The 27425-nt window shown below is 38.6% G+C and overlaps 1 protein-coding gene and 1 long non-coding RNA gene across 5 annotated transcripts in view; both read left to right on the top strand.

Moving 5' to 3' along the window:
• unc5ca (unc-5 netrin receptor Ca) overlaps window positions 1-27425 on the top strand; it is a 186327-nt gene that overhangs the window by 14848 nt on the left and 144054 nt on the right. The window lies entirely within an intron of this gene.
• Window positions 621-25835, top strand: LOC146506712 (uncharacterized). The gene is made up of 2 exons (XR_014877092.1): window positions 621-14849; window positions 14882-25835. It is a non-coding gene; the product is annotated as an uncharacterized LOC146506712 (long non-coding RNA).

Below are 27425 nucleotides of genomic sequence, written 5' to 3'. Positions count from 1 at the left end.
CAAACTCCCCTTCATTGTATGGCCTTTTAGCCCGTGCAATGTTCCAAGCCAGCTGATAGGATGCGAGCGTTATGGTCTCTGACCGCTTCGTAAATTTTTGGAAAAACTGTATCTGCTTTTCTGCCTGACTTTTCAAAGTGGCCAACTCGTGCTTGCGAAGTTCAGTCCCTTTTGGAAATTCCTGGTCGATGTTAGCATGGAGTGAGCTGCAGTGGCGCTGAAGATTTGAAGCTTTGAAATGCGCTAATGACGTCTGACATATAAGGCAGAATGGCTTGCCATTGCGTTCAACAAAAAAATATAAACTCTCCCACTCTGTTAAAAACGTCCTGTGTTCATCTTCATATTTTCTTTTTGCTGTGCATTTTTTTCCTGCCATTTTTAAGGGCGAACTTGCTCCTACTGGGAAACTTTGCGGTATTTTCATCTCACACACATGCGCATTTGATGAAAATACCGTATTGAACTCAAGCGAAGCGAACGCGCACATTTTAAAACAACAACATAAAAAAAAACCCAAAACACAAACACAAACTTTGATATGAACGTAAGAGCCGCATGAAACCAGGCAAAGAGCCGCATGCGGCTCGAGAGCCGCGGGTTGGCCACCCCTGCCTTAGACTCTCTAATCTGTGGAAATAAACAGGTTATATTCAACCTTTGTAGACCAAATGTTGTAACCATCCTGCCTATAGATAATCAATCAAGGCAGATTTACCATCTCCCCTTTGTCGAATCTTTTAGAATACGTTAACGCACACATGCACAAGCACGCACCTCCACATCTGCAAAGACTGCTTAAGTGGACATTTAATCATCAAAGACCTTTTCCTGTCGCTGATCCATTGAGTGGATCAAGCATGCACGCACACATCGTTCCTCGGTGTTATAAAACACACACTCTGTTGCGTGGTAGGGTATTGATTCTCAGTGTTGTTCTTGTGCTGTTGGTTAAACAAGACAGTAATAATTGAGCAACACTGTTTAGTCTGCTTATTGAACTGTGACTCGCTGACATTGATTGTTGTTTTCTACTTTAGGAATGCATTTGTGTCTCTGAGTGTTTGTATATGTGATTGTGACTTTGTGACAAGTGTAGCTGTGGATGTTAAGGTGTGTATTTGTAGTTGGCCTAGACAAAGGGAAGGATGAACTGTTTCTCTCTGAAGACTTAATGTCTAAGTTTCCTTTACTAATTTGTTTTTTCTCAGTAGGTGAAAGGAAAGAGGAGACTCGGTAAGGAGTTCAAAACAGGACAGCACAATGAATCATTTTGGCTTCACACAATTAACTGAACATGATTGACTGACATTGGAAATACATCCTCTGCCAATAGAATACAAAGCATATCATCACCTGTGTGTGTTTGCTAATCACGTAATCTGGATGAGTATTAATATGTTGAAAGATAAATATGCAACAGATAACAGACCATTACAGCAAAAATAAAACGCCGGGCACAGCAGAGGGCGAAGAGCTTGTCTCTGAAAGCGGATCAACATCATCCGCTAGTTGGAAATTCTGTGGAAATACTTCATATTTAGTAATAACTAGGTATTATCTAAGAGCAAATGGGACGTGGAATCCAAATGTGGAATTGTCTCCACCGCAAAGAAACACAAGTAACTTATTCAACAGCCTGAAAATGCACCACAAACTGCAGTATGATGAGTGCACGAAGGCCAAGAAATACAATGCAGTTGCTCACGTGAGTTGTCCGACAGCACGTCAGTGTATCCATCCAGTTGGCCAAGAGGCAGTGAAATCACCAGTCACATTCCAGTTGGCCAAAGAATAATGAAGTAATGAATGCTTCAGGACAAAAACTGGACAAAAGATATTTTATCCTCTCACTGTTTTTCTTCCCCAAAGTGGGAATACTGCACTGTATGTAAAATGTCGCAAGGGAAGTAGAGGAGTATCTCCCTCTACTTAATATTTTGCCTCTAGGAGCACTTAGATTAGGTGAATAAACATATTCCTGTTTTAATTAACAGCAATGTAGTACAATTCAAAGTGTCCTGTTGATTTTAGTTGTGTGTTAAGTGTTGGTACTTTTTTTTTAATTTGAAAGAATGTAAAATGAATTTTCCAATTTTGTCACTAATGTCGACAATAATTCTCTTATTATTTTGATCAGTACTGAGATCAGAATAATGCGAAAATGCAGTGGGTAAAACAATTAGTAAAATGTAAATAGTTACTGAAGGCACCGACTGGATTTAGGACTAAAAAGACTGACAACGAGGGTAAGAGAAAAGCAACAAAATCTAGAGACACACATGATAGGTTGACTGGTGTTTCCAAACTGGCCAAAGGATAGCTTGCCGACCTGTCCAGCGTGTGGCCCGCCTCTCACCCTATGACACGTGGGACCAACCGCAACTCTGAATTGAATAAGTGAAAGCAGGTGGACGGATGGATCGCTGTTTTCACTGCTGTTGTATCCTGTTGTGGCTTACGGCAGAACAACATGTAGTGCTGATGAAAAGTACCTGAATGAAGCTTAAATCTTGTCATGTGATTAATTTTAAGTGCTATCCTTTAGGCTTCAAAAGAATTAATTGAGGTCTGTGCATTTCTGTTTATCACGAGAGGTTTTGATATTACACAAGGTAATGCTCTCAAATTTCAATGCCTAAAGGCCCACAATCGTCCATGAATAATTCATGACAGTTCAATATTGAAATTGGTCATTTGTTTCCATGCCAAAGCTCTTTTGAAAGGCGAATTACAGAATTCTTTGGCACTCAATAATGAATCATCAAGATGTTTTGATTTGACACTGAGAGCATCTAGTATTTGGTGTGTTTATCATAATGAACTGAGGCTCCGAAGCACCTCAGACATTTTAGCGCTTTCCACATCTTGGGCTCAGTAGCTGAATTAGTCTCTCTGAGACTCACAAAGGGAGATGCTTGGTCTGCATTTTCTGGTCTATCATTAAAGCTCTTCCTGGTTTTCTGAAAACACACATACACAGTCACATACATGCACATACACATTCAGGAGACTAATCCAACAATGTATGCTGCGTGTTTGCACACACTTTATCTGTTGAAGATTACATACATATGTCTTAAATCACTGATAAGTCAATTATTATCTTTTAAAATGAAATCCAAAATGCAAAGGATTGAAAATAAGTCGCTGTATGAAAGCTACGACTTATAAGTCCCACATGAGCATCGCACTCGTACATAATCTGGGAACGCTAAATGTTTCAGATTTAAAATCTTAAAATCAGAAGCAGCCAAAGTTAACTTTGTGGCTTGGTTAATTTTGAACTGTTTGGGATGCTGCTCCAGTCTCTCGCTTGCTCATTCTCCGTCTCGTTTTCACTTTCTTTATTTCCACCATTTCAGCATTTTTTTTCCCCCTTCTCTTGCCGTAAAGGCCAGAGGCAGTGTCCCAAGGGGGAGCAGAGTATGTTTGTGCATGTGTGTGTGAGACAGCGTTCAAGAGATAGTGAATATGTAGAAGTGTCTGAGAGAGAAAGATAGTGAGACGTGGAGATGAGAAAGGGATTGTGGACCCTCTTGTCTGTGCGTGCGTGCTTGTGCGTGTACTGCCATTCCTCAGGCTCGCTAATTGGGACATCGGCCCTGTCTGTGCTTTGCACCAGCCATTTTGATATAAGTCCCACATGAGCATCGCTGTAAATCTTGATAATGGTATTAAGCTTGTCGAGCTGTTCTGGGACTCTGGCCTGCAGTGCGTGCATGCATGCATACACACACTCAAAGCCACATACACTAGCAGAGGGTGGTGTGGGCACTGCTTATTTATGTAGGGAAAACCCACATGTGCATGTATGCTGTAGCTGAAGCTCTGCCCGTTACTGTAGCAAAGACAGACCTCTGTGGCACTTAAAACTGCTTATTACCCCTCCCATAAATGTATTTCAGAGATCTTTGGGGAGACAAAAGCTCTATGCACAATCAAAGTGACAGTGCTTTATGCTATAGTGCTGGTTAGACACGTTACTTTGTGAAATGTGTCACAGCTGTAGCTATCATCTTGTCAGGATACATAGAGGGCAGCGTAGAGAAATTACTGCATGGCGTGTTTTGTGTTATTGTAAATATACAGTGGGAACACTGAAATGTCAGCTGGTTTCTGACATATTAAGGCTATCTATAGATATCTTTAAGCTACTGGCTTCCTCCTTGTTTGTAATTTTTTGGGAGACATTTGGTCTGTAATATCTTAATAACACTTCTGTTCCGAGTAGTGTCCGAATAGTGTCCATAAGTCCTAAAAAACACGAGATGTTGCCATGAAATACAGTGAAATTATTCCAGTTATTTTAGGCATTTGGTGATTTTATGATATCAGCTCATTACATATAGTTAAACTATCTAAATTAAGCTTGCACTAGTAAGCAAATTGGCTGGTGCAGTACTTTGAAGTTAATGCTAATGTTTCTATCTTGGTCACTTTAAGGCGATGAAAATATGACAAAATCCGTGATTTGATTTGAAACAAGCCAAGCAGTAATAGGTGATTTCAGCAATATTGTGCTCCACCACAGCAGCATAATTTGCTTTGATATTGTGAGCTATGCATCATTAGCCTGTGCAAACCACATAAACAAACGTTATTTTGCTGTGCATTTCAAAAAGCATGTTGACTGCTAAACTGTACCAGCAGCCCATCCACTTGTCTCCCTGCAAATGCAAATGCTCTACCAGCCAAGTGCTGTAAAAGCTAATGAGAGTAATGAGGTCTAGTGTACTCGGTGATAGGCTCGACATAAAGGGTTAGGCACATTGTGATATATGGATGCCTGCAGCTGTTCCTGGTGGTTCGGGCTCAGTTTATGTTTTCATCTCACAAAGCAGCTGGAAAATATTATGATGCTGATGATGAGACAGAGGCATAAGCGACACATGCATAAAAAGACAGAGTGTTCGATTAAGAGACTTTTAAAGGAGTCAATATTTTGCATAACTTTCAGGGATAATCTCTAAAGTCATTGTAAAAAGCACTTTTATTTGTAGTTTCAAAAGTAATGAATTCTCTCCTTGGGATTTTTAAAGGATCATGGCACTAACAATGCCTTTTTAGTGTTGTGAACATTTTTGATAAAATATGGGAGGTTTTCCTACAATTATACCCACCGACAAATCCACACAAGAGCACGGTGCTCTCGCAGTTCTATGTAATCCCTCTCTTTAGAAAACTGTCAGAGAGTTTAGAGTTTGTTAGGGGAAATAAGGGGGAATTTAATCGGCATGACACCAGCAGGGGAATCTAATAAGGGAGACACCAGTGGGACTTGTTTAATGATTTTCTCCTTTCGCCTTTTTCAATTAGAGTACCTTGCTGTGATCTCTGCTGAGTCTGTCATTTTTTTGTAGCTCTTTCCATTTCAGACCATTTTTAAGTCTTTTTACCTGTCTGGCTCCCTGCACGGCTGCTCACTCCCTGTTTTTTTCCGGGTTTCTCATTCTCTTGGTGCAGAAAACCTTTAATAAGAGACTACAATCGGTGTACAACTATAGTCCCATTGTATAAAGAGAATGTTGAATTACTCTAATACATTACTGAGTTTGTAAACTTCTACAATGAGGTTAACGTCAGCACAGTGAACTGCTGACTAGGTTGAAATGTACCTTTGCTTGTATTCACACCAAAAATAATAGGAGGTGCACTGACATAGGCGTTCACATGAATTCCTTAGATAAAATACAACTCAGCAAGGCCAGTCGTGATCATTACCCATGACACTGAAGGTTTCCTTTTTTGATTCCATGAGACATGGTGGACTGGATCCGTTTTATCCGATTGTTAGCAGGTACCTTACAGGTTGGTAAGGTACTGACTTTTTTGTGTCTGATTCTGATTAAATCGTATGTAATTACGAAACAAAGCCTTCTCAGTAACAGTTTATTAATTGTTATTATATTATATAACTAAAATCTTACTTAATTCTGATCATTTAATTGCTATACAGATTCTAAATGAAGGGAAGATTACACTAGGAGAGAAAACCCCAAACTTCTGCGTTTCTTTTTGATAAATGTTTGATATATTTTTCTCCTCTCATTATCTTTATCACGAAGGACGAATGTGCATTTGTTTGAATTTTTTCAATTAGTCAAAGGAGTATTTCTGAAAAAAGTTGAAGAGAGTTAAACTTTTATTGCAAGAGAACCCTGAATGTCTGAAAAGATTAATTAGAGGCTAAACAAAGTTTTTTTTTAAATTATTTTTCCCCCCGGTGACCAAGGTCTTGTGAGTGGGATGGACTACAAAGGAAGAAGAAAGTGAGCGGAGACCTGCTATGGTTACCAGCTGTAACCATGGTTGTAATAGTGCCTCTCCTTTTGCCTTTGTAGATTCATAGCTTTATCAGTCATCATAAGACAATGATAGTTTTATTTGTTAAGTACAATTACACGTTTATTGTGCCACTGACCTGAATGTTCATTAGTAAACTACATTGTTGCATTAACAATTGGCAGTTTTTTAAGAACTGTTATACAGAGTCTGAGCAACAACGTTTCTTTTTTAAATCTAATCCATCCCTATTAGATGTACCTATACATAACATGTTTTGGGTTAACAGCAGATTAGGGGTTATGGAGAGAGATACGGGGCCATGCTGTATACCTCCATGAATATGTTTGGATATTAGAAGTGCCCAATCAGCTATTGGAAGCTGTGCTTACATCCTGGATCACTGTGTCCCTCAACATATCTGCTTATGTTTACTTTGGCTTTGGAGTTTTTCAGGCTAATGTAAACACAATGCTGATCTGTGATAAGAGAGGAAGATTGTGAGAGAATGAGTAGGAGTATGAAGTCCCTACACCCCTATATTTGTTATGCTGTACATGCATTTTGTTTAGACACATTTACAGATACAGTGCCCCAGAAGAAGAGCATACTTGTCTTATAGTACTTTGACTTGGATAGCTAATTGTGTTACAGCAATGTAACAGTAATTAAAAGAGAAACATGAATTTAGGTTGAGCTTTTCTGACCTTATGAGAGTCAGTAGGTCACATTACTTCTGAGCCATTAGTCAACTGGTACTCCTTCTCTGATCTACCCTAGCAACATGCTCCCCCACCCCCCTCTTACCCGTCCACAATCTCTTTCTGTCACTTTCTTTATACCTTGCTCTCCATATGTACCTCATGTCCTGAAGATGCATCATACCTCCATGTCCGGACTGTCTGGGAGGTTTATGTCTTCATTCTGTTGATTTGGGTGACAAGGCAGTCCATTACCTCCGGTGACAGAACATTCCCTTGCCCACAGTGACAGGACTGGGAATCATCAGGCTTCAAGCAGGAGCGTAGAGCTACTGTGGAAGAGAGGAGACACTGGAATGCCAGGGGTGACTTTCAATGTGTGTTCATGTGCGATAACGCTTGTATGCTACTGGGCGTAAGTGGGTGAAATGTGTGACTGCGTTAAATTTGAAATGCCGGAGGTCCTAACTAGTGTGTACAAAAAGTCCAAAAAGTTTGGCAGCAAGAGTAAAGGTTAAATCAAAAGGCACAAAATTAATACAAGTTACCCAGTGTGTGCTTGTGAATGTGTGCTTGTGTTTTAAGAAAAGCAGGGAGTAAAGGGCAACGGGGAAGAGTAGCTCTGGGAAAAAAAAGAGTAAAAGGGCAGTGAAGGGTGAAGAAGGATGCACTTCACAGAGGAGACCAGCGCAGCATGACTGTGCACTGCCTTAAATCTCAAACCATTTCCCTAATTTATTCCCTTTACCAGCTGTTTTTTGTCTTGTCTTGACAAAAAAAGTCAGGCAGTAAAGAAGCAAAGTCCTTCAATTCTGCTAAATTAGCTTACAATAGGTAGTTGGATTCAAATAGATATGGACAAACAGGGGAAAAGAGTGATGCATTTAAAACTGCAAAGCTTTAAAACAATTGCTGGTAGAGATGACAGGGAGTTTGTTCCAGAGTTTGCAGATAGCTGTACGCTGTTGCCTGGCTCACAGTGGGAGAGAAGCTATAAATCAGAAATTAGATCCTGGGACCCTAGCTAGCATAGATTCACACACATCCCATTTCTACCATCCTCCTCTTCAACTAACAAGTCACTCCTGAACATGAACATCAACAGACAGGTTGCTTCCTATTATACTATTTAATTATTCATTTATCTTTACATTTATGGCCACATTTTTTTTCAGGGCTGTAAAACAGGTATGGCATCAGAACGAATACTTATGATACTTTTTACTGAACTTCTGAAAATGTGAATGCACCTTTTTAGTTATTGGAGTTTTGGGGGGTTTTTTAAAACCATTTTCTACTACTGTAATCCTGATGCTGCAATTCTTTTTTTTAATTAACATATATTTATCCTGAAATGCATGTTTTTGTTTTTTCTTTTCTTTTATTCTTTAAGACATTGAGACAGCTAGCATTGCCGTTGTAAAATCATGGCTAATGTTATATAAATGCTTAAATTAGCTAACAGTAAAGAAACATAGTAACGTTGTATAAACATTAGCAGGATAGTCTGCAACCATCTTAAGCTTTCACTCAGAGTCCTGTCAACAAAATGTTTACATTTTAAGTAAACTATCTCACCACTGTGTCAGTATTTTAAAATAACTTTTTAATAAAGGTGTTTCAAGTACATATGATACGAGGTATCAAATTCAGTACTGATAATTGTGTAATTCCTGACATCCCTTATGTGTAATGTTCCAACTATTATTGTAAAATAATTGTCTAATGTTTTGACTGCTGGTTCAGATGTAAAACTCTCACTATATATTCTGCACTTGTTGTATTCTGCTTGAAAAATTATGTTATTATTACTCCCTGCCTTCATGAGACAGGTCCTAAGAATTAATTTCACTCTCAATCATTTCAAATGTGTTTTTTTTTCCCCCTTATTGATTTCCTAAATGTAATGTTATGAGATCACATCGCTCTGTATAATCCACAGGCTTTTCACATGTGGTCTCTGGCTGTATTTGTGTCACTGTTCATATTTATAAAATGAAAGCATATGCTTTATTTCTTAATACATGCATATTGTGCACACGAGTATGCATAGGCATACAGTATTATGAGTTTGCTTCAAGTTAATCATATTTCTCGATGATCTGGTTTATCTACACACTAGATTTGGATTTACAAACTACTGTTAATTAGTCTTGCACGTCTTGCTTATAAGACACAAAAAATGAAAGGCTGAAAGAGGCATAGAGCAAAGAAGTCAGTCAGAGCTCATCATACAGAGAGACAGATTGAAAAATGTACTAAGAACCTGCTCACTGCATCCTACATTTTCAGAGGAAGGCAATAAAACTAGAAACCATTAGGAACCATTAGGTTGGTGTCAGTCAGCAGCAGAATAACAACCGAGCAGTTAGCAGGCAAATGGTCTGGATGGTTGAAAGAAATGTAACTTTCAGCTGACTGAGGTACAATCCCCCAAAATATACCCCCCCCCCCCTCAGAAAAACAAAACAAAACAAAACAAAACAAAAAAACGGTGCACATTCTACAAATTTTATTTGTCTCTGTTTTCTTCACTTCACTGTTTTCTGCACTTATATGAACTCTGGCCTGTCTTGGATACATTCAGCAAATTCTTACTTTAGCTTAGCTTTAACAGTTAAGCAGAAATTAAACTGATCCATTCTACCAGATGTAGGTTACCTTCATCTTGTTATTGCAAGAGGAAGCGATTTGTGTGTATTAAAATATACACACTCACTGACATATGAACACACAAACAGAAATGAGATTAATTTCATTTTGTGTTATACCAAAAAAAAAAGAAGCTCAATTTGTTTCCTGGGCATAATTCATGCATTCAGCAATGGAGGAAGACGTATCATTTTACAGGAGACATGGTCACAGATGCTTAAACACATGTACACACACGTATACACACAGACACACACACGCACAGTTTTACTGTCAATCCTCTGGTTAGAATTACTGGCTTTAGAAATGGATTCTCTCTGTGTTCCCATATACCGAGTATTTAGTTTTAAGTACAGTCTTAACATGTAATTCATTTTCCACGTAGAACAAAAGGCCCCATTCATTTGTGTGTCTGTAAGGGATTCTTTGGGAAAATGACACCTCATCTGAGAGGGTAGTAATTTTGGCAGTATTAATCAATCTGACGGCTCACCCTCTATAGCTTACTTTGTCCGGCCCTTACGCCTCATCTGCTTCCCGAAAAGTAAAACAGTTTGGTAAAACAAGTCAATCTGCAGCCTTTTCTTCATATTTTTTCCCCTCTATCCCACTCCCTCTACCGTTTCCCCTCCCTGCTTCCCTCCATGTAAAGGAAACAGTTTAGGGAACAGTTAGTCAATCGGACCGCTCCGTCCCGCAGAGGGAGTGCAGAATAACGAGCACTGCCGGTGGATAATGGTCATGATTTAGCTCCCTAGTCAAAAGGTTACACTGCTCTTGCTCCAGAATGAATGGACGTAATAAGATATCCCTTGGATAAGTAAGTCTCACATGAACTGCAGTGCTGTAGAACCCCCAAAGCCTACTTGTAACAGTTATTTTCAGTTTTAAAGGGGAAGTTCAGTTCTTTCTGGTAAAGAATATGTTTTATTGAAAGAAACTCACTTATTGAGAGATGGTACAAGGAGTACGATAGGGTGATGGATGCAGAAATTAAAGGGAAAATCACAGGTGCTATTCCCATTATCTTGACGCACATTGGAGATAGGGAACCATTGGCCTGATATAATGTCCGCCCCGGGAAGCATAGAGGAGGTCAGGGGAAGAAAATGGATTGATTTCTATCTCACAGCTGCTGTTAAAAATTCTGCACATGAAGCCATTTCTTTAGTCATCTAGTCAGTCAGTAAGTCTTACAAGTACCATGTGGAAGAAAGTTCTTATGTGAAACATCCTCGCACTTAAACACACAATTATAAACATGAATACATGCACGCACACGTCAGTGCAGTAAGTAGGAGCAGCAGTAATCAAGGATTCATTCCACAACTGCCAAACTCTTAGCTGCATTTTGCAAGTATTTGCAAGTTTGTACTCTACAATTTGATTTGATTACTTGCGTGTGTTCCTGTTTGTGTATTTTACATGTAGTGTCTTTTCATGCACTATGTGTGTTTGTGTAGCTGCTGACATGCGGTAGTGATTACATGTGCATTTCCAGTGCTGGAGTTGGCTATTTGAAACACATGTTTTCTTTGTTCCTCTGTTGGCTACTGTGGAAGCTGAGAGGGTGGTATACACCCCCACACAAACACTAAGGCAGGGTGGTAACTTGCTACTGAGTCAACACTAATTAATGCCATATTGTATGTTTACAAGACAACTTTTTCCATTCTGTTTTTTTTTTTCCCTCTAGTATTCATGAAGCAGCTACCTGAGTAGATTCTTAGAAAAACAGACAAAATGTAATGAGACAGAAAAGGTAAATCTTTCATTTGGATAATAATTCACAATTTAGCAGAAAACAAGACAGTTGAATAGTTGTTGTTGAATATATCTGCGAGTCAAAAGTTGTTTACTCGCAGATATATTTGCAGTGTCACTTGTTATTTAGCCAGGTGGTGGCAGAGCTAGCAAGCTACCCTTGAAGAGTTGGAGGAAACAGAGCTATCACCAGAACCAATATTTGTAATGCCAAAATTCTGAAAATGCAAAGTGTAAAAAAATATGTATTTATTTATTTATTTATTTGAATTTGCATCCCAAAAATGACTAAAGGATTACATATTAACTTGCAAAAGTGCCATCTTCACCTGCTCCAGATGACACACAACTTTACAAATGCATACAGCCCCCCCACTAGCAGCTGAATGCATGAACAGTAGCAAATGTCGCGAAGCATCTTAACGACTGGCATAAGAGCTTTTTATGAAGAATTTCTTGAGGTTAGAAAAGCTACCATTTCAACAACAGTGACACCATGACAGTCATCATTAACGTTTACCGTGCCAGTGCACTATTTAACATTAGCCATGTAACTAATTACACACATTAGCTGCTGTTAATATGGGAGGTAGGCAGCGCTGGATACTTGCATAAGTATCAGTAAGTTGCCAAACTTACTTGGGGTCAGAATTAAAAATAGTTGTTTTTAAGTCAGATTGACTTGTGTGCTGTGATTCTGTTGGAATTTCCCACTTTTGCCACAAAAAGTTGTTTTAAGTGCGTGTTTGACTGTGCTTTAACAAGCAGTTAGATTGTGCTTTCTCGCCCACTTGTCACTCTGTTTTTTTTTCTTTAGCATTAATATTCCTACCATTTGCTATAGTTAAATCTTTGTGAATCTCTTGGAGTGTCTTTTATTTTAATTGAGAATCTGAGTGTATACTTGGATAATTGTTTGTAAGATAGAAGCAAAGAGTGCCTAGAATTTGACTGTTTCCACAGCACGGAAACAATTATGGCTCCTCTTTCCTTACATCTCTATGTCTCGCCTTCATTTGTTGCTCTTCATTTTGTCTCTTAGCCTTTCTATGTCTCTCTCTCATGTGTTCTCTCGCCCCCACACTGTGACGGGAAGAGACCTTCCTCGTCTTTTCCTTTATGCTGACAAAATGAGATGGCCACCATTTGGAGAAAAAAAAATACGCCTACTCTCATAAAGTGATTCATAACAAAGGGAACTCAAATGGTACTTCTGAGGAACAGAAGCCCTTCAGAATCCATAGTTGACCAAATGACAGCACTTGTTGAGAGTTCCTCTATATTTTGTACATCCTAATTCATGAACTTCATGTATTGATTTTTTTTTCCTTTTTCTTTTTGAGTGGAATTGAATGTTTTCCGTATGTCAAGGTTCACCTTTTCTTTCTTTTGTGTATATTATAAAGCCATGAAGTAAAAAGAAAAGTCTTCTAGGACAGAATATATAAGGGGCTGCTTACAGGTGTTTCTGTGTGCACGTGACATTGCCAAATCAATGTCTGGTTTAGCAGTAGGAGGTAGGTCAAACTGTGCAAAGAGACAGTGTATTATTTTTGGTTTTTTGCATTCAGTTAAACATTTCCTTTTGTCATATTAAAGAATTCATGTGTTGTATGTACATCCATTTGATTTGTAGGTGTTCAGCGCCTTGAATTTTCATCTAAACACAACAATACCCGCTCACAGACACTTACTGTGTATTGTATACCCTCTTCATCAAATGTTAATACGTCTCTGACATCCAGCTGGCACCACATGTTTGACTGACATGTGAGACAGCCAATTATAAAAGTCGTGGAAATGAACGAAACATATAGCTGTTGGGATGCCCCTGTTGGCTCATGAATAAAACATAAAACTGGCTTATGGTTTGATTTGGATTCTGTTTCTCAGTTGTTTGTTGTTGCATGTTGTTGGCTGGGTGACAGTATTGAAGAAAAGTGTCAGGTAATGGTGTGTTTTTTGTGTGTTTACAGGAAAAGCCACAGATTGACACATGGTAAAATCCAATGTCAGAATGTCACAATGATTCTCCTTACAAAGCTCCTCAAGGATTCTTATTTTTTCATGATTCTGACATTTTGTTTTCAAAATTACAAAAAAAAAAAAAAAAACACAAAAACTTAAAACAGTCAGCCACAGTGTAGCAGTCAGACGGGTACATGACCAAAACTGAAAAAAAGTTTAATCTATGTGTTGTTGTCACAAATTTGTCTACCTGCAACAGGCTGTGTTAGGATCAATTTTGAACAAGCTGTTTTTGCTAATAATTGAGCTCTGACGACACGATCAATCTGGGAAAGTCTAACCACTGTTGGGGCATTTGAAGCAAGAAGAAATAATGTGGTGTAGGAATGTAAGTCAGCCTGGGAGCGCTGAGCCACAAACCACACGGTGACCAAAGGATGGCAAACTCTCTCTCTCTTTCTCTCTCCCACGACCTTCTCAGCTTCCCTAACTACTGAAAGATGGAACTCAGGACACACACCAGTGCTCAGATGGCAGCACTTAGTCGATGGTTGCCCATTTGAAAGTGTAACTCCACCCTACAGGCAGATCCAGAGTGGAGTGCCCACACAGAATGGACTTTAACAATTTTATGTAAAGTTTTTGCCCTCGAGGTGCTTTTAAAAAGGACAAATCCTGCTGTCTGAGACCCATATAATTCATGGTCAACCTTTACAGAGGACAAAGACTCAGGCATAGGCAGGCTTGAATAGATACTCCTACGTATGTGCTAGGATGCAAGCCTGCTTAATTTGGGGCAACAGAAGCCTCAAGGGCTTTTATTTTTTTATGTGGAAAAGCACTGATTGAACCGATATGTATGTGTGCTTGTGCACAAGATGCAGGGCAAAGACATTTCTTGTAAGTAGTCTTTAATAGAAAGTTGCTAATATAGTTTTTTGTTTTTAAGCAGACATCAAATTTTGTCAGTAACAGCTCAGCAACTATAGAAGATGATTGGGTTCATGGGGGGGTTAGACTGATTCAGAAACACTGGAGTCATATAATAGCAAGTCAGTAAACAATATGCTATTGAACCTGTTCTCCTCCACCAAATATGATGCAGCGAAGCCAGAGAAATACAGTATTTTAACTCAAACAGGAATGGTGTACTAAAAATGTTGTCAACATGTAACGACATCACATGACGGCAGTTATGGATGGTCTCATTGGTGTCATTATGGCTGGTCACACATTTCTCAGTTTTTGTAATTTGCCAGATGTGGAGCCTCTTTGCCATCAGCTGCTTTTTCATAACAGTCTCAAAACTATTTCTCTTTTGATCAACAGTTTGTAAGGTTAAATATAGCTGGATTGGAAAACACGGCAAGCTAATGGACAATGATAGCTTCTTCTGCTGTGGACGTTAAATATCATGGCTTCCTCAGAAGTCATCACTTTTGTGACAACTTGCTGTTGGTCACCATTTCAGATTGATAGGTTGTTTTTTTTGGTGTGTCAGACCAGTAAAGCAACAGAGAAATCATTTGTGGCTCCAGGCTATTGGCAATAATGTGGTACGTTCTCATTAGACTTCTTATATTCCCCTCATACAGTAAAGGAAGAACGTCCCCCACTCTGTTTTGCACTCTGCTTCTTTTTGAGTGCATTTATTATTTTTATCATTGGCTTGACTTCTTGTCTCGTCCCCATTTACTCCCCTTCCTGCTCCTGCTGGGCTTGAATTCTCTCAGTCTGTCTTTTAGCTATATTTCCAGGGCGTTGTGTAATTTTGACTTTGCTGTAGTCTAAACAGCGACTTTCCAATGCACCATGGGAGATAAAAGCAATAAGTGGGTGGCTTATCTGTATTTTATTAGTTTCTGTCATTGCTACATCTCCTGCATTTTTGTGCATCACTCATGGCAATGACAGCGTGACAGGTGTGATTGCCTGTCCTGTGCTGACTGTCATTCCTCAGACTTCTGTTTTCCTTAATGCTATTTTAAAATTATGCATATTATTTTAAAATGATGAAACAAAAAACAGTATATGCACACTGCAAATGTACTGTATGTAATCGAATATGCAAATATGTGTTCATGTTGTTCATTGACATAGTTTAATCATTAACACAGAAGTTTTAGTTGCAAGTACAGAATCATCACACATACACATGCAGACTTGTGGCTTTCGTAAGCTGAAAGCAGGTTTCTTTTTCTCAAGCACCTCTGGAATTGTGTCACATTAGTAAGTCATTGTAAATGCCTAAGCATGTGTTGATGTCCACATGTATGTGTTAATACTTTCCTGTGTGCATGCAAATTTTTGCCAGTTGATTGGTTTTCAGTGCCAGTGGCAGCTTGGTTGCGTTTGCTGTCCTCTCACATTGCCACAGCTGTTTTTAGTGTGCCAGTGGTGGGGTGAAGGGTAAGGGGGTTTGCTACAGCATTGCAAATGTCTGATTTCATTCATGCCTTAGTGTACGAGTGCCCTAAGCACTCATTATGTGCTCTGACGCTGTAAATGTCTCTCCAGTGGACACTTACCAAATGGGGGGGAAAGACACGGAGAATGCAGGAAAAAAAATGCAGGTCAAGAAAAGAACGCAGAAGGGAGAAAGAGTGTTAAAAGAAATGGCAATTAAAAGAAAAAAAAGAGTGGTGGGGGAAAAAAGAGAGAAATTTGGTATGAAAAACAGAGGACCGGAAGAGTGAAATAAAAAGGCACACTGACTTAAAATCCCTTCTTCAATAGGGTTTTTAATCCTGATGGGCAATTTATTACAACACACAAACACACATGTTTGTACAGTACACTATTAATGACTGAAATTACTTTTCAGTCCATGTGAGGTACATAGGAGGCCTCTTAAACAGTTTGCTCTCTGGGCCCTTGACTGTGGAGCGATAGAGAACACTCCTTCTTTGTGTGTGCAAGTGTGCATGTGTGTGTTTGGGGAAATTATAAATTCTCTCCTACATAAATTAAACAAGGCTCAGACAGAGAAGCAAATGGATGCCTTCCCTTTTGATTTCCCTTCTGGAGCTCAGCTTTCACCACTCTCTCGCTCTTTCTGTCTTGCTCTCTCTCTTTCTCTCTCCCTAACAAACATTCACAAACACAGAGTTTTTATGCGGCTGTGCGGTTCTTCCTAGTTCTCGCAGGAAAGCCACTCAGGAGACCAATAATAATCTGTCTACTGATCAGCACTAACAATTTCCAACCAATCAGAGTGATAGGTCGCTAAATATTGTTGATTTAATTTTTTTTCCCTCCCTTCTCTGGCTTTCTGCAGGACTTCGGGGTCTTATGGAGCAACCGAGATTTTGAAGGCTTTTGACATTTTCCCACATATTGGCTACTTCCTCTCTCTCCCGCTCTTCTTTCTCTCTCTGTCACATATCCACACAGGCACTTAAAAATGAGGACACACATGGGGATTTTGGAAAGTGGTTTAGGACATTTGCTCTCCTTCAAAGCACTTAAAAGGGATTTCAACAGGAGAAAATAGGTGGAAAGAAATGGTGTGAGGGATGGAGGAGCAAAGGAGGGAGGAAGGGAAGTGTAAACAGGATAAGGGAAGAGTGGTTCCTTCTTTAGAGCTACCTATAGCTTGGTTTGCTGTGGTCAGCTGTGCTTTCATTTCTTCTTGACTTGTCAAATATTTTCCTTCTTGAACTACTCTTAATTTAGTCTGTTATTAGGAAACAAATGCTTACTTATTTACCACATTGCATCTCATTTGGCTTAATGACTTAAAGACTTTTGTAAACATTTTTTTTTCAGCATTACTAATAACAGACCAGCAATGGCGGACACCGCTGACTAAGCACACAGACATATGCCAGTAAATGAGCTCGTCTTAAAGCCATTTTCCCCTCAATTTCCTTACTTACTTCACACTGTGACCCACTCCAAATATTATGGCCTTACACTCTAAAGGAAATTAAGAAAAAACATAACATGGAGAACTGGTAAATGGGATTGGGAGAGGTTAATGTGACATCTGTATGGCCTTAAGTGCACATAATCGGCCTTTTCAAGCCCTGTGCATACCTAATTGGGAAAGGGAGATTTCTGCTGTTTGTTTTCTTTACTTCACCGAAGAAGAAGATAGAGAAACATATGCAAGGCAGATGGGCTTTTCTGGAAGCTTCTCTTTCCATATGTCCATATTAATTGTCACGTCAGTCTTTAAACATCTACATTTCCAGAAATTTAAAATATCTTGCTTGGTTTTAGCATGAAATCTCCCCACTAGTCGGCCAGTTCTCCCTATACCACATTTCCCCCTCCTCTAGTCTTACAAAGGTTTTTTTTTTTTTGCTCTTTATCGCTATGCTTTCACTGTCTTTTGTCTCTTTCAAAGTCTTCTCTCTGTTGCTCTCACGCTGTCTGCCCTCTTCCTTTAGGCAGATGACACCAACTACTTATTGTGTGTAAGCAAAAAATCCTTCTATCGCCTTATCCCATTTATCTCTTTTTCTCTTCCTACACACTTAACCCTATTAGTTACCCTCCGGTTAACTTGTCATTTCAAGTTAGTGTGCCTGCACATCTACACACACACGCGTGCGCGCACACACACACAGACAACACCAGTTTCATTTTGCAGGTTTGTGTGCCTGCATATACATGCTTCCTACCTAGTGCAACAGTGTACACGTGAGCTGCAGAATAACTGAAAACGAGAGAAAAGGAGATGTTGACAGTTTGTTTATTTCACTAAATCAAGTGGTGTGTATAGTGTTGCACAGCAGACTGGTCTTTTTACAGCCCTGAGATCATCCTAACTTCAAAAGCAAAGTTACATAAAGTATTATAATATTTTATTTAATTTTTTGGTTGCATGTTTATGTTTTTCTGTTTCCACTTACTTGTTGCAGCTGTTGTATGTAGGCGCACATTATTATTTCATGGTAACAGTGTCCAGAAGCTCTTAATGAGCATCTCTAACAGGGGACGTTTTTCACATTCTGTTTTTCTTTTGGTTGGCCATTATTCTTTGAACCGTTGCTGACAGGTTCACATTTTCATTTGATGTGGAATACAGCAGAAAGGATACTGACAGCAGCACAAAAAAAATCTCTGAAAGAAGATGGAGAATTAAAAATTGCCAGCAGAAGTACATCAGAGGCCTCTTTATCTTGCACATTCATCAATTAATTAATATATATATTGTCATTAAACGCAATCATTACATTCGTACTGTATCATTTATAATTATGCAGATAAATGCTGATCGTACTTAAGGGGTTAACAGAAACATTACATTCCTGAGTATCTTGATTTGTAAGAATTTCAAATCATTATTCATACTTGTGCATTTTTATTTGTTTATTTAGTTTTAAAAGCAAATTCAGAGGCACGGTCATGTAAAATTGATCTGCTTGAGGTAAGGTGGTTTGTTGCTTGCAATAAAAGAGAGTGGTAGTTTGCAGCTATGTGATATCTAGGGGCCAGAAAATGATATGCTGAGTGCAGCATGTATGTATTTCTCACTGTGCTTCCCGTAAGTATCTAAATTGCCTCAGTGTAGACATAACTCCTGTGCTCCATCTCCAAACTGTTTTATTGACAATGACTGCTTGCCTTAAATATGATATATATACATTTATTGCACAGACCCCATTACAGGTTGAAATGATAACCAGTTCAGTAGACCAAACTATGGTGAGAATGCGTACAAGGCTATAAAAGTGTAGTGAGGATTTAATATGTACCACACTGAAGAGGAAAACAAACACACACAGAGTCCCTCACTCACACACAAGCACGCATTTACACACCCAGTCATAGCCTTGGACACACATCAGAATTGACAGGGTAATGTATTCTTATATTTAGTGACCAAGAAACACATTTTGACCTCAGTAAACCTCCTACCACTGGCTCCAAGTGATGCCAAAATATCGTGGACAGAGACACAAACCCATAAAACGCTCGGCCGTGGTAGCCTCTTCAAAGCACATTCTCACCCACCGTTACTGCCTTTCCATAAAATCTGAACATGGGGGAGTGCTTTAAAACGTCTTCATAGAGAAATCACCAAATACAGATGCTGTTTTGTGAGGGGAAAAAAACCCAATGTTTGTCATTTCTCAGCCATTTTTCTGGCTAAACAGTGAGCTGACAAACATACAGAACAAATGTGGGTATGAGTTAACCAGATGACATATTTGTGGTATTACGTTTTATGGGGTTGTTTAGCTTATTTAGATATTTTCCAGTCTTGAGTTAAAACCTCACTGGGTATTTGAATTAAGACTGTTCATTTCTCTTTATGAGCTAAGCAATTTAGTGTTTTACACACCTACTTGGAATGCAGGAAAGTAAAAAGGTAATATGCAGTTAACTAAGAGGGAGAGAGAGAAGAATGAGTTTATTGTCTTCTTATTTCCAGTATGTTTAGAGCACTGAACTATGCATCTTAATTTCAGTTTGACATTGCGGTTTGAGGCAACAGTTTAGCAGAGTCCTCATATTTTCCTTTTTAAATGTGCTCTTGGTATGCGCAGTAAGTTACTTTAATGTTGAAGACTAAAGGCATCACTGTCTGTGCAACATACCAAAAACTCTATAGTCACTTCAAGTTCATTTGAATCATTATATGTGTCACGCTCGTATGCACAAGCAAGAATTGGCTTCCGATTTCAAATATAACTTAACCAGAAATTGATGTATCAATGTTCACGTTATTGTTTTCAGATTTAAAGCCTTTTTTTGTCATTTGAAAGCACAACAAAATTTGACTCGTGTCACCAGGGTGCCGACCAAACACACACACGTGTCTCACATGTTAGCAATGTGAACAAATAAATAAATAAAGTGTAATAAAAGGATGCTGTGGCGGAGGTGTGGTCCCGGGCGCGGCTGCAGGGGAGGAGTGGTGCAGTGAGCTCAACGGGGCGGTGCTGGAGACGCAGGTGAGAACAGCTGATGGTGTTTTGGACTGATGGTGGTTTCCTTCCCTTTTATAGTGAGACGGGAGAGGAGCGGAGGAGAGCTGTGTCTGATGACACAGTGAAGTAATTACACGTTGCAGTAAACTTTGCAGTTAGGTCTTGCAAACCTAACACACCCCCAAACTGTGTTGGGTTTGTTGTTAAGTGCACTGTTTCATCCTGTTTCTGCAGGCATTGTGTATTTTTAGAGTTAGCTCACAAGTTTGTAAGTTAGATTGACGAATCCTATGAACTGCTTAAAGCACAGTTATGACTGATCATAACATTTCAACTATAAATCTGAGAATTTTCTTTCTCTATAAATACGACCCCTGGTTGTCTTGCTTTTGAAAATGAATTAAAGTTATTGTAAAACTGATTTGTGAGACTGTACTTGGTGATACTGGTGAGTGAGCACAGGGCTATCATTGGTTTTACAAGCACAGTCTGAACAACTGGATAAAAATGTCTTCGACAAAAGTGTGTTTTCATGAGCTTGGTCAATACCCTCATGTCTTACAGTAATATGATTGTGAATTGAATTCAGTCATATTTTTCACCCCTACTATATCTACATATTACTATATATTAAGTTGTATAGATCCTATGTACTTTCTTTTTCCTTATTAACACTTTGTTGTCAAAGGAAACTGCAAAAGAATTCCATTTTGCAAGTTTGTTAGATATAACTGTTTATTCACAGCACCACAGAATAATAAAAAGTACTGAGAAGAAGAAATCTGATGAAACATTTTGCTCATTATTGTCACAGCTGCTATGGGCTTTTACCTCAGTGTTAAACTCTTGTGCTTTTCTTATAAAAACCTCTTGTCAAATTGCAAATACCATCTAGCTGTGTGCAGTGATGCATTCAACCATTCTGGCGCCGGACTGCAAAATCTGGCTGCTGTAATTGCCTAAAACATTTTTTTGTCCTTTATCTCCGAGGCTTTCAGTTAATGTATCTTGTATCTGATAGAATTCCCACATTGGTTCTTTGTCTTGGCTGGGTGGATGTTTGCTTTGCATGGGTGTAAAGGGTCCGGAGTATAATTTAATTGGATTGAGCTGGTTTGTGGACATTGTTTCAAGCTTTGGTGGAAAATGATGTCTGAATGACCAGAAATGCAGATTATCAATTTATGAATGATCCCACATTTAGCGTAGGTACGACACCGAAACGGGAATACACACAAGAACCAAATAATCATCTGTCATCTTTGCTGCTTGCATTGAGCTCTAGCTCTCTAACTCTAACAGTTTTCTGCTTCACTGCTTTAAAGTGAGTCAACATCACTTTAAACAGTTTGGACATTTTAATATTTCCACTTTCAGGTCTGTTTACTAGCTAGCATTTTATTTGAAATCAAAGTACATCCAAGTACATCTGCAGTACATCCTTGACTCTCCCAAATATACCTGGCAATATTTAATTTGTACACTCAAATGCATAACTAAACCATACAAGAAGCTTTATTGGGACCTGAATTCCATTCTGCTCACAGCACCATCCTCTGTGAAAAGCTGTCTTTTTTTTTTTTTTTTTCGTCTTGTGACTTTAATGGAAAACATATCAATTATAACTATGATTGATTTTAAATTATGATTTTTCAGTCACTTGGTTCAGAAATTGTTTTTTGCATATTTTAGAGTTTGGTAAAGTTTTCCTAGTGCAGAATCGAGATAACAGCAGAATCTTTCTTGTTGAGTTGATTTTTATTTCATGTGAATATTTTTAACCTTTCCAGTAAGCCCATTTCAGTCCTGCTTATTACTATTTACTTTTGCAGAATTTACTGGGGGAAATTTAATATACGGTTTTGTGTAATGAGAAATGAAGGTTGTGCTCTTTTGACATGATCTTATCATATTTAACTTCACGGAGACTCTGCTGTTCAAACGTTTCACGGCAGAGTGGAGCGCAGTGGATGGAGGGATTGAGTTTTATGTTTTCATGCACATCGATAACAGAGCTAACTCAGCTGGAGTACCTGGAGAAAACCGGTGAGCACAGGGAGAGCATGCACATTTCACACAGAAAAACTCCAGCTGACAGCTTTGCTGTAAGGGGACAGTGCTTACCATTGTGACACCATGCCATGTGGGCAGATAGGTGTCTCTTGAAGCAGAAGACCAACTGCTGGTAGATGTTTTTTGTCATATGGCCAAAACTTAAATCCTATCATTGCATACTTCCCTTTTTGTTTATGCCTGCATCTTAACTGGTCTGAGCTCCACACTGTTTCCGTGTACGGTGTCAGAGAAGCCCTCATTAATGCAGAGCTGAGTTCCAGACGTTGATGTTTGTTGTGCATAATCACTTATAGATCTATGGGTTTCAGTAGTATGACAGTGCGAGGATAAGAGCTGGAGTTGTTCTTGATCTATGGGCTGGTTCTGTCAGCTGGTTCCACTTGTACAGTCAGTGAGTGCATGGAGAATGTATCAACTATTGCTTGGTCTATTCTTGGATCTCCCTTTCCTTGAGAGGTATTGCATTGATGAGAACATTGTAAACCCAATCAAGGCAGACAAATGGTCAAGTTTGCTATTTGTTTTTTCACAATGGCAGGGCTATTGTTTGTAGTATCCAAGTAAATTCAAGTATATTATACTTGGATTTGCTGTCCTAGCAGCTGCACATCACACACACTTATGAGATCTCTTGCAGACTTTTCTTGTGTCTTGCTTTTTGTGTATCTTACCACATTTATATTTTCCAGATGCTTCCGATGAAAACTTGAGTACAGGATTTGAGGCACAGCAGTAAACAACTGCAAATGTTTTGGAGTTGTTACTTTGGACAACATTTTAGGTCACTGTATTATTTTGGCAGTATCAGACATTGGGGCAGGTATGTCAGAATTATATATTTTGGTGCAGCATTAACTCAGTGCTTATATTCACAGTTCCGCTTCTAGGGCTTCACATTTACTCTCTATATATCTTAACACAGACACGCACATACATATACTTAGCCCTGCCTCAGGACTGAGGGCCGCCAAAGCAGCTGGCCAAATTGATAAGGCAATTCATCAGACTGAGTTACACACAGAAACACACACTCACACATATGCACTGAGTTTATAGAGGAAAGGATTAAGACAGAAACAGGTTAAAGGCTCGACACCGACGGAAATTATGCTGGAGGAATTTTGGATAGAATGTTAAATTTCTGTAAAAGTAAATAATCGAGAAAATTATAGAAGGGATAAAAGAGGATATAAGAGACTACAGCTTGATAGAGCTCTCATCATAAAAAACGTTTCCCTCTACCTATTCTTTCTGCACATAAAAGTAAGAAATACACATGCAGACACACACAGGCTTTGATGCCATATCTTCATGTTTGTTTCTTGTTATCTCGTCATGATTTTAATCTCCATTTGTGTCCTTTATTCTCCATTACATGGCTCATTACAAATGGCTTTGTTAACGGTGCTTTGTCTGTAACTACACCTTATTGCTTTGACAGTGTAGCTGTGTGAGTTTCAAAATCACTCTAGATAGAAGACAGGGAGGTTAATTTTGGTCTAATGAGGATTTTGACTGGTCTTGACCTCAATTTAAGTGCCTTGTTCGATTTTGGAGGATCCTGCTCGTTGAAGTGTTCTTGGTCGAAACTACTGAACTTGAATGTTTTTTTCTGTGACTCCACAATTGATTAGATTAAAGTCTAATAGGCCGTATAATCCTTGCTATATGCCTACCACCCCCTTCATTGGCTGGTTTGAGTTCTGCTTAGTGGATCGTGCATCATATCAGACAACCTCAGGCAACTTAGCTGCTGAATCATCTGAAACCGTTGGAGAATTGATGCGTTATTTTTTCTTCTGGGCAGCACGGTGGCTAGCACTGTTGCCGCACAGCAAGAAGGTCCTGAGTTTAATTCCACCATCAGGCCAGGGTCTTTCTGTGTGGAGTTTGCATGTTCTCCCTGTGTTTGCGTGGGTTCCCTCTGGGTACTCCGGCTTCCTCCCACCGTCCAAAGACATGCAACTTGTGGGGATAGGTTAATTGGATAATCCAAATTGCCACTAGGTGTGAATGTGAGTGTGAATGGTTGTCTGTCCCTGTGTGTTGGCCCTGCGACAGACTGGCGACCTGTCCAGGGTGTACCCCGCCTCTCGCCCTATGACAGCTGGGATAGGCTCCAGCGCCCCCCGCGACCTTGAAAAGGATAAGCGGAAGTGAATGGATGGATAATTTGCATTTGCATTTGAAATAATAGAGTTACCCTTCATTTTGATACCTAAACTTTTTCTTTTTCCTGAGTAAAAGTTAAAGTTGCATGTAGAGTGAATTGAATTGAGCCGCGCCCTCTGTGACCTGTGACTACCATGCTGCTAAATCCTTTGCAATGGTTAGAAATGGAATGAAATTTCTCTTGTAACACAGAATTAGGTTTTCGTGCCTCTCTTCACTCACACTGGGAAATGTGTTGGATTCTTAATAGAGTTCAGAGTAGACCTCCACAGTGTGGAAAATCTGCACATTATCCAGTCCTTGCTGTTTAAATTAATATTGGAACAGAATTTTTATTTTCATCATGATTTAACAGAACATTCATTTTTACATGTTACAGCTTTTAGCACCTCTAATGGTATAAACTCATCCTGACCATATTTGGTAATGATTGTGAGTTCTTATATTCTCAGTAACACCGTATATTTTTAAACTGTATTTTTACACCTACTTTGGGTTGGGTGTGAAAATATTCATTTATAGCTGGATTCAGATGAACTAGTGAGTCAGTTATTTTGTCATTTATAATGTTTCGTAAAGAATAAAATCCAAGGTCCAAGACAGCCAGCAGTATACAAGCCACTTTAGTTACCACTGCATGTTAAATTCTGTTTCCAGGAAATCATCTGCCGATGCCTGTTTCCCAGTGATACATATGTTAAGTTTGCAAGTGAATCTGTATGGAGTGTCAAAAAGCAATATTTTAAAACTCCTAATTGCCTAATCCAATGAAATGAACATCATAATAGATAAAAATGCCATGTAGACTGAACCTGACATAAATGATCCAAGTTAAAGCTACACTTAATAGGATGTCATTGTGCTTTAAATAAATGTATAAGTGTTAAGTTTTGGTCAAAATGTTTAATGGATGAAAACATAAACGCATTGCTTGTTAATAGAAATTTCCATGGCAACTGAATAATCTCAGTCTGTTTCTCGTCACTGTTTGATAACCGAGAGCTCAGAAAAAACAAGACAGACTTCACAGCAACTCTGGGAATTTTATCTGAATAAGTTAAGGGTATGTAGGTTTTATTAGTTTTTAAACATTAATACTCAGATATTAATCTGTACTAAAGATTACTATCAGTGGATACTCATTTATAACAGAATCAATACCAACAGTGCCGTCTTTGCCTTCTCCAGCTGTCACTCAGCTTAACACAGCACAGCTACAGACAGGCAAGCCACACAGCCCCGACCTCACTAGCAGCTGAAATAGCTGACATTTATAACTCTGAAAAGACTTTGAGGAATTTTGAGAGGTCAGTAAAGCTTCACAAGTTAAGCATTAAGCAGTTTTCATAAGTGTTAATCTGACCTTTGTATTTGTTAACTGTATATATGTTTAACTATTAGCAAGTGCCCAATAGGTACATTAGCCATCTGTTATCATTAAAGTAGCAGCTAGCGGTTATGGCTAACAAAAACGTCGCTAAATTTAACATTGGAGCTAGGCAGCAAGTGTTGTCATTCCTGCGTTTGATGTTAGCACAGTGTTAATTTAACTAGAAAGGCAACTATTTGTGATAGTTTGTGATAATTTTCTTTAAATTTTTGAATTGAGGAAACGTGCACTACCAATAACTTAAACAGTGACAGCCTAAGTTGTCAGGTCTATTTGATTAGCAACAAAAATATGGACCCAAATCACCAGAAGCATATATATATATATATATATATATATATATATATATATATAGTGACTTTATGTAACTTTTTTTTCTATTATGTCAGACAACTTCTATTACTCACTATTGATCACTTTGATGTCACTGATGAGATTGTTTCAAAGAAGAGAAAAAGATCAAATTTTTCAAGCATAAGAAGGCTTTAAATCGTTAGACTAAAAAAAGCTTGAGGTTAAAGCTGAATGTTTTTCTAACACGCAGTTTTATTGCATTATTGCAGCAGTGTTTTAAAAGGTTGTTGTAATGTAGCAAGTATGTACAGTGCTGACCAAGAACTGTAATAGTACGGAGTAGGGCTGGGCAAAACGATTATTTTCCTAATCGATGAATCTAGCGATTAATTTTTCGATGCATCGATTAATCTAACGATTCATTTTTTAATCCGATTCGATTTCGATTCGATTCAATTCACGATTTCTTCCCCATTATTTGACTTGTATAGCAATTTCACATTTACTAATTTATGTATATAAATGAAAAACACAAATTTATTCATTTGAAGACCTTTTAATAAAAAAAAATTGCAAAATAAAGTTGTAGAGGTCGTACAATCAATACAATAGAGATTGCACATTTCATTTCTTGTTAAATGCTAACATATATAAAAGGAAAAGTTAACAAAACATTTCAAATAAACAGCAACAATGGTGTCTTTAAACAAACAAAATGTAACATTCACTTTGCATTCTGCCAAAAAGTGCTCTTCATTCACAAATCCACAATAACATTGTAGTACAATCTTCTGTTTTTAACAAAAAATTAAATGTTTTGCAAAACAAATATAACAAAGGAAATCATAGCAAAAAATTAATAATATACAAACAGCAGCAATGGCGTCTTTGAACAAATAATGAAATGACAAGTTACCCCTAAGTAGGACTCTGTGACCAGACTTGTCCAAGCATCAGTGGTAAGTGAGATTTTGGATGTGGCTTTTTTTAGTTCATTCCTTAGTTTCTCCACTGAAGTTTCATACTTTCTCTCCATCATGCTTGTAAAATGCATGATGGAGAGTGTAACCTGTAACTCGGCAGAGTGTAACCTGTTGGAAAGTGGTGAATCCCTCACCCACAGCAAGTGGTCTCTTGTCTTTTAATATCATAGATAAGACGCTCTCGGTAAGTACAGCCACCTCCTGGGGGGTGCATGGTGTACTTCTTCTCTGACAGTAGTCCTCCAGACTTTTCTGT

The sequence above is a fragment of the Neolamprologus multifasciatus genome, chromosome 12 (assembly GCF_963576455.1).
Source record: "Neolamprologus multifasciatus chromosome 12, fNeoMul1.2, whole genome shotgun sequence".
Taxonomy (NCBI): Eukaryota; Metazoa; Chordata; class Actinopteri; order Cichliformes; family Cichlidae; genus Neolamprologus; species Neolamprologus multifasciatus.
This window is presented reverse-complemented; position numbering and strand designations above follow the sequence as displayed.